This window comes from Mustela erminea, chromosome 7 (assembly GCF_009829155.1).
Source record: "Mustela erminea isolate mMusErm1 chromosome 7, mMusErm1.Pri, whole genome shotgun sequence".
NCBI lineage: Eukaryota > Metazoa > Chordata > Mammalia > Carnivora > Mustelidae > Mustela > Mustela erminea.
In genome coordinates this window covers 61905262-61916391 of record NC_045620.1, presented here as the reverse complement: position 1 = coordinate 61916391, position 11130 = coordinate 61905262, and positions in this window count along the sequence as shown.

The following is an 11130-nucleotide window of genomic DNA, read 5'->3' as shown; positions in this document are numbered from 1 at the left end:
TCTCCTGAAACTGTTCCAAAAAATAGAAATGGAAGAAAAACTTCCAAACTCATTTTATGAGGCCAGCATCACCTTGATCCCAAAACCAGACAAGGATCCCATCAAAAAAGAGAGCTATAGACCAATATCCTTGATGAACACAGTTGTGAAAATTCTCAACAAAATACTAGCCAATAGGATTCAACAGTACATTAAAAGGATTATTCACCACTACCAAGTGGGATTTATTCCAGGGCTGCACGGTTGGTTCAACATCCGCAAATCAGTCAATGTGATACAACACATCAATAAAAGAAAGAACAAGAACCATATGATACTCTCAATAGATGCTGAAAAAGCATTTGACAAAGTACATCATCCCTTCCTGATCAAAACTCTTCAAAGTGTAGGGATAGAGGGCACATACCTCAATATCATCAAAGCCATCTATGAAAAACCCACCGCAAATATCATTCTCAATGGAGAAAAACTGAAAGCTTTTCCGCTAAGGTCAGGAACACGGCAGGGATGTCCATTATCATCACTGCTATTCAACATAGTACTAGAGGTCCTAGCCTCAGCAATCAGACAACGAAAGGAAATTAAAGGCATCCAAATCGGCAAAGAAGAAGTCAAATTATCACTCTTCGCAGATGATATGATACTATATGTGGAAAACCCAAAAGACTCCACTCCAAAACTGCTAGAACTTGTACAGGAATTCAGTAAAGTGTCAGGATATAAAATCAATGCACAGAAATCAGTTGCATTTCTCTACACCAACAACAAGACAGAAGAAAGAGAGATTAAGGAGTCAATCCCATTTACAATTGCACCCAAAACCCTAAGATACCTAGGAATAAACCTAACCAAAGAGGCACAGAATCTATACTCAGAAAACTATAATGTACTCATGAAAGAAATTGAGGAAGACACAAAGAAATGGAAAAATGTTCCATGGTCCTGGATTTGAAGAATAAATATTGTGAAAATGTCTTTGCTACCTAAAGCAATCTACACATTTAATGCAATTCCTATCAAAGTACTATCCATCTTTTTCAAAGAAATGGAACAAATAATTCTAAAATTTATATGGAACCAGAAAAGACCTCGAATAGCCAAAGGGATATTGAAAAAGAAAGCCAAAGTTGGTGGCATCACAATTCCGGACTTCCAGCTCTATTACAAAGCTGTCATCATCAAGACAGCATGGTACTGGCACAAAAACAGACACATAGATCAATGGAACAGAATAGAGAGCCCAGAAATAGACCCTCAGCTCTATGGTCAACTAATCTTCGACAAAGCAGGAAAGAATGTCCAATGGAAAAAAGACAGCCTCTTCAATAAATGGTGCTGGGAAAATTGGACAGCCACATGCAGAAAAATGAAATTGGACCATTTCCTTACACCACACACAAAAATAGACTCAAAATGGATGAAGGACCACAATGTGCGAAAGGAATCCATCAAAATCCTTGAGGAGAACACAGGCAGCAACTTCTTCGACCTCAGCCGCAGCAACATCTTCCTAGGATCAACGCCAAAGGCAAGGGAAGCAAGGGCAAAAATGAACTATTGGGATTTCATCAAGATCAAAAGCTTTTGCACTGCAAAGGAAACAGTTAACAAAATCAAAAGACAACTGACAGAATGGGAGAAGATATTTGCAAACGACATATCAGATAAAGGACTAGTGTCCAGAATCTATAAAGAACTTAGCAAACTCAACACCCAAAGAACAAATAATCCAATCAAGAAATGGGCAGAGGACATGAACAGACATTTCTGCAAAGAAGACATCCAGATGGCCAACAGACACATGAAAAAGTGCTCCATATCACTCGGCATCAAGGAAATACAAATCAAAACCACAATGAGGTATCACCTCACACCAGTCAGAATGGCTAAAATCAACAAGTCAGGAAATGACAGATGTTGGCGAGGATGCAGAGAAAGGGGAACCCTCCTACACTGTTGGTGGGAATGCAAGCTGGTGCAGCCACTCTGGAAAACAGCATGGAGGTTCCTCAAAATGTTGAAAATAGAACTGCCCTATGACCCAGCAATTGCACTACTGGGTATTTACCCTAAAGATACAAACGTAGTGATCCGAAGGGGCATGTGCACCCGAATGTTTATAGCAGCAATGTCCACAATAGCCAAACTATGGAAAGAACCTAGATGTCCATCAACAGATGAATGGATCAAGAAGATGTGGTATATATACACAATGGAATACTATGCAGCCATCAAAAGAAATGAAATCTTGCCATTTGTGACAACATGGATGGAACTAGAGCGTATCATGCTTAGCGAAATAAGTCAAGCAGAGAAAGACAACTATCATATGATCTCCCTGATATGAGGAAGTGGTGATGGAACATGGGGGCTTAAGTGGGTAGAAGAAGAATCAATGAAACAAGATGGAATTGGGAGGGAGACAAACCATAAGTGACTCTTAATCTCACAAAACAAACTGAGGGTTGCTGGGGGGAGGGGGGTTAGGAGAAGGGGGTGGGATTATGGACATTGGGGAGGGTATGTGCTTTGGTGAGTGCTGTGAAGTGTGTAAACCTAGTGATTCACAGACCTGTACCCCTGGGGATAGAAATATATGTTTATAAAAAATAAATTAAAAAAAAATACTGGAACTCCCCAAAGGATTTATATATCTCATAAAATTCCTAACTGGTTTCTAATGGCATTGTTTTTCATAGAAATATCTTTTAAAGTTCCAAAATTTGTATGGAACCATAACTGACCTTGAATAACCAAAGAAATTCAAAGAAAAAGCTGGAGGCATCACAGTTCCTGTTTTTAAACTTGATTACAAACTCATCTAAGTAAACACATAGACCAAGGGAACAGAATTTGCTCAGTAAATAAAAAATGAACCTTTGTATGTACAGTCAACTCATATTTGAAAAGGGACCCAAGAATATTCACTGGGGCAAGAATAGACTCTTCCATAAATGGTGTTTGAAAAATTAAATATTATCATATGTAAAAGAATGAAATTGGACCCCCCGCTTTCACCACTTATAAAAATAAACTCAAAATGGAGTCAGGATTAAGACCTGAAACTGTTAAGCTCCTAGAGGAAATAAAAAAAAAAACTCCTTGACCTTGATCTTGGTAATTTTTTTTTTTTGGAGGTGATACCAAAAGCAAAAACAAGGGGATTGTGTCAAACTATAAAGTTTCTGCACAGAAAAAAAAAAAACTACCAATGGATGGAATGGGATAAGAGGATAATATCATCCAAAATATAAGGAACTCCTATAAATGAATAGTCCCCCCCCACAAAAAAAAATCTATTTTAAAAATGAGAAGACCTGAAGAGACATTTTTCCAGAGAAGGCACATAGATGGCCAATAGGTACATGAGAATTTGCCGAACATCACTAATTATCAGGAAAAGGCAAATCAAAACCACCATAAAAAATTATATCACACTTGTTACAAGGAGCAAGATGCAGAGAAGTAGGAAACCTAAATATCATTAGGTCTCAGGAATTAAGTTAGATAGTTATCAAACCATTCTGAATACCTACAAACTCAACAGGAAGTAGAAGAAAAGAATAGCAGCAATTCTACAAACAGAAAAGCGACCACTTTCTGGAAGGTGGACCTACAGAGAAGTGAATCTGAGGTGCTATTTGGGAAGATAGACTACAGGGGTAGGGAGCCTCTGTCAGCCAGCTCCTGGCAAGTGAGAAAGCAGCAGAGCACAAAATCAGAACTTTAAAAGTCTTCTCCAGTGAGGGACATTACTCGAGTGGCTAAGCAGGGGATAGAACCTTCACTGGGACAGTGTGGTCTCAGGACCGTCGGGGTCACAGAAAGACCAGGCCCTGAGTGTGGCAGAGCTCCTAAGTATTAGATAAGGTTGCTGAGGAGTGGGATCTCAGCTCAGGGCTGCCATAAACCATGATCTGCAGCACAGGTAGACCACTACTCTTCAAGTAGTGACCCCACAAGCGGCATATCCAGGGAGACTATCTTTCTTCCCCCAGGAAGAGTGGCACAGGAGCCTGCCACAGCAATCTGCTGGGTTTGGAGACTCCAAATGAGGTTGTGTGCCAGAAACAGGAACGTTTGGTCACAGACTGGGTAAGCATGGAGGACCACTGGAGACCAGAGAGATGAGTGATTGACTGCTTTTCTTCGAGGGCTTACTGAGGAGTGGGGCCCCAAGCTCTCAGCAACTTTGGGTGGGAGATTAGGAGGCCACTATCTTCATTCTGATCCTCCAAATCTGTATAGAAAGCTTTCAGGGAACAAAATGTACTGAGCATAAAACAGAGCGGATTACTTAGACTAGCCCCTGTGCAACTCTGCCTTGGGCAAAGAACACTTGAGAATCACTGCAACAAGCACCCCCCCCCAGAAGATCAGCAAGAATATCTAGCCAAGACCATGTTTACCAATCACTGAGAACTGCAAATCTCCAGTGCTAGGGGGAATACAGAATATAGAAATTATTGCTTTTTTATTTATTTATTTATTTATTTATTTATTTATTTATTTTATTTCCAGTATAACAGTATTCATTATTTTTGCACCACACCCCGTGCTCCATGCAATCCGTGCCCTCTATAATACCCACCACCTGGTACCCCAACCTCCCACCCCCCCGTCCCTTCAAAACCCTCAGATTGTTAAAAAAAAAAAAAAAAAATTATTGCTTTTTTCCCCATGATTCTTTAGTCTTTTGGAGTTAGATTTTTTCTAATTTTTCTTTAATTTCTTTTTCCTTTTTCAACCAACATCTTATCAATTCCTTCATTTTTAACATTATATTCTATCCCTTCATTATATTTAAACTTATTGTTGGTATATATATGTTTTTTCTTTCTTTAGAATGTTGGGATATAGTTTCTTACACCAAAATATACCCTAAATCTAGTGTATGGCTTGTTCTAGTCTCCTGCCTAATCACATTCTAATTTTTTCCCCTCTTTTTTCAATGAACTTCTTATCAACTCCTTCTTTGAAATCTTCAACTTTCATCTTTACTGTATAGTCCAGTCTTTCATAGGATGACTATAAAAATAAGCTTTTCTTTCCTTAAAACTTAGGGATGTAGTTTATTCTAACAGGCCAAAATACACCCAAAATCTAGGGTATGGCTCTGTTCTATTCACCAGCCTGAACCTAGTCTTTATTTTCCTCTTTTTTCCCCATTTCTCTTGCCTCCAGTTTCAGGTCTCTTCTGATTTGTATAATGTGTATTTTTCTGTGGTAGTTGTTACCCTTTTAGCATTTTATTTTCTCATTCATCTATTCTTCTCTTGACAAATGACAAAATGGAAAAAACTCACCTCAAAAAAAAAAAAAAAAAGAACAAGAGGCAGTACCAACTGCCAGTGACCTAATCAACACAGACAGACATTAGTAAGATATCAGAACAAAAGTTCATGACAATAGAGTATATGACAATTATCAAGATTCTAGCTGAGCTTGAAGAAGGCATAGAAGATAAAAGAGAATCCCTTTCTGAAGAAATAAAAGGTCTAAAATCTAAGTTGAAGTAAAAAAGGGTATTGATAGGTGCAATTAAAAATGGAGGCTCTACCTGCTAGTAAAAATGAGGCAGAAGAGAGAATTAGTGATATAGAAGACCAAATGATGGAGAATAAAGAATCTGAGAAAAAGATAAACAACTACTGGATCACAAGGGGAGAATCTGAGAGGTAAGTGATACCATAAGATGAAACAATATTAGAATAATTAGGATCTCAGGAGAAGAAGAAAAAGAGAGAGGGGCAGAAGGTACACCAGAGCAAGTTATAGCAGAAAACATCCATAGTTTGGTAAGGAAACAGTCATCAAAATCCCAGAAGCACAGAGAACCCCCTCAAAATCAATAAAAATGGGTCAACACCCCCTCATCTAATAGTAAAACTTACAAGTCTCAGAAACAGAGAAAACCCTGAAAGTAGCTCTGGACAAGAGGTCTATAACCTAGAAAAGTAGAAATATTAGGTTGGCAACAGACCTATCCACAGAGACCTGGCAGGACAGAAAGGACTGGCATGATATATTCAGAGCACTAAATGAGAAATATATGCAGCCAACAATACTATATCCAACTAGGCTGTCATTGAAAATAGAAATAAAAAGCTTCCAAGACAAACACTAAATTAGCCCTCTAAGAAATACTGTAAGGGAGGGGTCCTCTGAGCAAAGAGAGAGCCTAAAATTGACACAGACCAGAAAGGAACAGAGGCAATATACAGTAAGGGTCACCTTGCAGGCAATACAATGGCACTAAATTCATATCTTTCAATAGCTACTCTGAATGTAATTGGGCTAAATGCTGCAATCAAAAGACACAGGTAGCAGAATGGATAAAAAGGCAAGACCCATCAATAAGCTGTCTGCAAAAGACTCACTTTAGACCCAAAGATACCTCCAGATTTAAATTGAAAGGGTGGAAAAACCATTTACCATGCTAATGGACATCAAAAGACAGCTAGGGTGGCAATTCTTATATCAGACAAATTAGATTTTAATCCAAATACTATAAGACACGAGGAAGGACACTATCATACTTAAAAGGTCTATACAACAGGAAGATCTAACAATTGTAAATACCCTAACGTGAGAGCAGCCAATTATATAAGCCAATTAATAACAAAATCAAAGAACCACATCAGCGGTAATATAATACAGGGGATTTTAACAACCGCCTCATTGAAATGGACAGATCTAAGCAAAAGACCAACAAAGAAATAACGGCTTTAAATGACACTGGACCAGATGGACTTCACAGATAAATTCAGAACATTCCATCTCAAAGCAACAGAATACACATTTCTCTCTAGGGCACATGGAACGTTCTCCAGAATAGATCACATCCCAGGTCACTAATCCAGTCTCAATTGGTACCAAAAGATTGGGATGATTCCCTACATATTTTCAAACTACAATGCTTTGAAACTTGAACTCAATCACAAGACGAAATTCGGGAAGAAATATAAGGAGGCTGAAGAGCATTATATTAAAGAATGAATGGGTCAACTAGAAAATTAAAGAATTTAAAAATCCATGGAAACAGGGAAGCCTGAGTGGCTCAGTGGGTTCAGCTGCTGCCTTTGGTTCAGGTCATGATCATGGGATCCCGGGATCGAGTCCCATACCAGGCTCCTTGCTTGGCAGGGAGCCTGTTTCTCTCTCTGCCTCTGCCTGCCTCTCTGTCTCTCTGACAAATTTTTTAAAAATTCATGGAAACAAATGAAAATGAAAACACAAGTGTTCAAAATCTTTGAAATGCAGTAGAGGCAGTCCTGATAAATTAGATAATAATACAAGTCTTTCTCAAGAAACAGGAAAGGTCTCCAATACACAACTTAACCTTACACTTAAAGAAAAACACCAAATAAAGCCTAAACCCAGTATGAGAATAAAAATAATAAAGACCAGAGCAGAAATCAATGAGATAGAAACCAAAAGAACAGTAGAACAGATCAACAAAAGATGGAGCTGGTTCTTTGCAAGAATTATTAAGATTAATAAACTTCTGACTAGACTTCCCAAAAAGAAAAAAGACCCAAATTAATAAAATCATGAATTAAGAGGAAAGATCACAACCAACACCAAAGAAATACAAACAATTATAAGGACATATTATGAGCAACTCTATGCCAGCAAATTAGACAATCTGGAAGAAATGGATACATTCCTAGAGAATAGAAACTACCATAACTGAACCAGGAAGAAATAGAAAACCTTAACAGACCCATAATCAGCAAGGAAATTGAAGCAGTCATTAAAAAATCTCCCAACAAATAAGAGCCCAGGACAAGATGGCTTGCCAGGGAAATTCTACCAAACATATAAAGAAGAATTAATACCTATTCTCCTGGAAGTGTTCCAAAAAAATAATAGAAATGGAAGGAGAACTTCCAAAGTTCTTTCTGGCCTTTATATCAGCATTACCTTGATCCCCAAACCAGACAAAAACCCCATCAAGAAGGGAAATTACAGATCGATATCCCTGATGAACATGGATGCAAAAATTCTCACCAAAATACTGGCCAATAAGATCCAACAGTATATTAAAATGATTATTCACCATGACCAAGTGGGAGTGATTCCTGGGCTGCAAGATTAGTTCAACATCTGTAAATCAATCAAGGTGATATACATTAATAAAGAATGAGAACTATATTATCCTCTCAACAGATGAAGAAAAAGCAATTGACAAACTACAGCATCCTTTCTTCATCAAAATTCTTCACAGTGTAGGGATAGAGGGTACATACCTCAATATCATAAAAGCTGTCTATGAAAAGACCACAGCAAGTATCGTTCTCACTGGGGAAAAACTAAGAGCTTTTTCCTTAAAGTCAGGAACACAGCAGGTATGTCCACTATCACCACTGCTATTCAACACAGTACTAGAATTTCTAGCCTCAACAATCAGATAATAAAAAGATATTAAAGGCATCCAAATTAGCAAAGGAGAAGTCTTTGCATCTGCACTCTTTGCAGATGATATGATTCTTTACGCGGAAGACTCAAAAGACTCCACCCCAAATTGCTAGAACTTGTATAGGAATTCAGTAAAGTGTCAGGATATAGAATCAATGCACAGAAATCAGTTGCATTTCTATACACCAACAAGATGGAAGAAAGAGAAATTAAGGAGTCAATTCCATTGGCACCAAAACCATAAATTACCTAGGAATAAACCTAGCCAAAGAAGCAAAGAATCTGTACTCAGGAAACTACAGAATATTCATGAAAGAAATAGAAGAAGACACAAAGAAATAGAAAAACATACAATACAATGCTCAGGGACTGGAAGAGCAAATATTGTGAAAATGTCCGTACTATCTAGAGCAGTCTACACATTTAAAGCAATCCCTATCAAAATACCATCAACTTTTTTCAAAGAAATGGAGCCAATAATCCTAAAATTTGTATGGAACCAGAAAAGACCTCAAATAGCCAGAGGAATGTTGAAAAAGAAAGCCAAAGTTGGTGGCATCACAATTCCAGATTTCAAGCTCTATTACAGAGCTGTAATCAAGACTGTATGATACTAGAACAAAAACAGACACATAGATCAGTGGAACAGAATAGAGAGCCCAGAAATAGACCCTCTATAGTCAACTCACCTTTGACAAAGCAGGAAAGAATATCCAACAGAAAAAAGTCTCTTCAACAAATGGTGTTGGGAAAATTGGACAACCACATGCAGAAGAATGAAACTGGACCATTTCCTTACACCACACACAAAAACAGTCTCAAAATGGATGAAAGACCTCAATGTGAGACAGAAATTCATCCAAATCCTTGAGGAGAACACAGGCAGCATCTTCGACCTCAGCCACAGCAATTTCTTAGACATGTTGGTAAAGGCAAGGGAAGCAAGGGCAAAGATGAATTAGTGGGACTTTATCAAAATCAAAAGCTTTCGCACAGCAAAGAAAACAGTCAATGAAACCAAAAGACAACTGACAGAATGGGAGAAGATATTTGCAAATGACATATCAGGTAAAGAGCTAGTATCCAAGATCTACAAAGAACTTCTCAGACATAACACCCAAAGAACAAATAATACAGTTGAGAAATGGGCAGAAGACGTGAACAGACATGTCAGCAAATAAGACATCCAAATGGCCAACAGACATATGAAAAAATGCTCAGCATCACTCAGAAACAGGGAAATACAAATTCAAACCTCAATAAGATACCACCTCACACCAGTCAGAATGGCTAAAATTAACAAGTCAGAACACAACAGGTGTTGTTGCCTAGGATGTGGAGAAAGGAGAACCCTCCTACACTGTTGGTGGGAAAGCCAGATGGTGCTGCCACTCTGGAAAACAGTATGGAGGTTCCTCAAAAAGTTGAAAATAGGGGCACCTGGGTGGCTCAGTGGGTTGAGCCTCTGCCTTCAGCTCAGGTCATGATCTCAGGGTCCTGGGATAGAGCCCCACATCAGGCTCTCTGCTCAGCACTAAGCCTATTTCCCCTCTCTCTCTGCCTACTTGTGATCTCTCTCTGTCAAATAAATAAATAAGTAAAATATTTTTTTTAAAGTTGAGAATAGAGCTACTCTACAACCCAGGTATTGCACTACTGGGCATTTATCCCAAAGATACAAATGGGGTGCTCCAAAGGGGCACATGTACCCAAATGTTTATAGCAGCAAGGTCCACAATAGCCAAACTATGGAAAGAGCCTAGATGTCCAGCAACAGATAAATGGATAAAGATGATGATGTGTATATATACAATGGAATATTATGTAGCTACCTACCCCCTTCCCCCAAAGCTTGCCATTTGCAATGATATGGATGGAAATAGAGGGTATTATGCTAAGCAAAATAAGTCAATCAGAGAAAGACAGTTATCATATGATCTCACTGATAGGAGGAATTTGAGAAACAAGACAGGGTATTATAGGGGAGGGAGGGGAAAAGGAAACAAGCTGAAACCAGAGAGGGAGAGAAACCATAAGAGACTTAATCTCAGGAAACAAACTGAAGGTTTCTGGAGAGGAGGGGACTGATAGGAATAGGGTGGCTAGGTGATGGACTTTGAGCTCTGTGAATTGTGTAAGACCAATGAATCACAAACTGGTACCCCTAAAGCAAATAGTACACATATGTCAGCAAAAAAATAAAATAAATCACATCACTCCTGTTATAATGGCTCTTATCACAAAGACATTAGATAAGAAATGCTGATAAGAATGTGGAGAAAAGGGAACTCTGTGCTCTTAGAAATGGAAATTGGTACAACCGCTATGAAAGCTAGTATGGAGGTTCATAAAAAACATTAAAAATAGAACTGCTATATAATTTAGCAATCCCACTTATGGGTATAAATGATAAGGAAATGAAATCAGTATCTTAAAGAGATTATCTATATCCCACATTCATGAAACAAAATTCACAAGAGTCAAGACATGGAAAAGACCTGAGTGTCCACTGATGGACACCCACTGATAAATAAAGAAAATATATAGATGTATACATACACATACTATATCTCTGTCTTATCTATGTATCTATCTATATAATGCAATCTTATTCAGCAATAGAAATTCTGCCATTTGTGACAGCATGGATAGAATATGCAGACATATGGTAAATGAAGTAAGTCAGACAAAGACCCATACTGTATGATC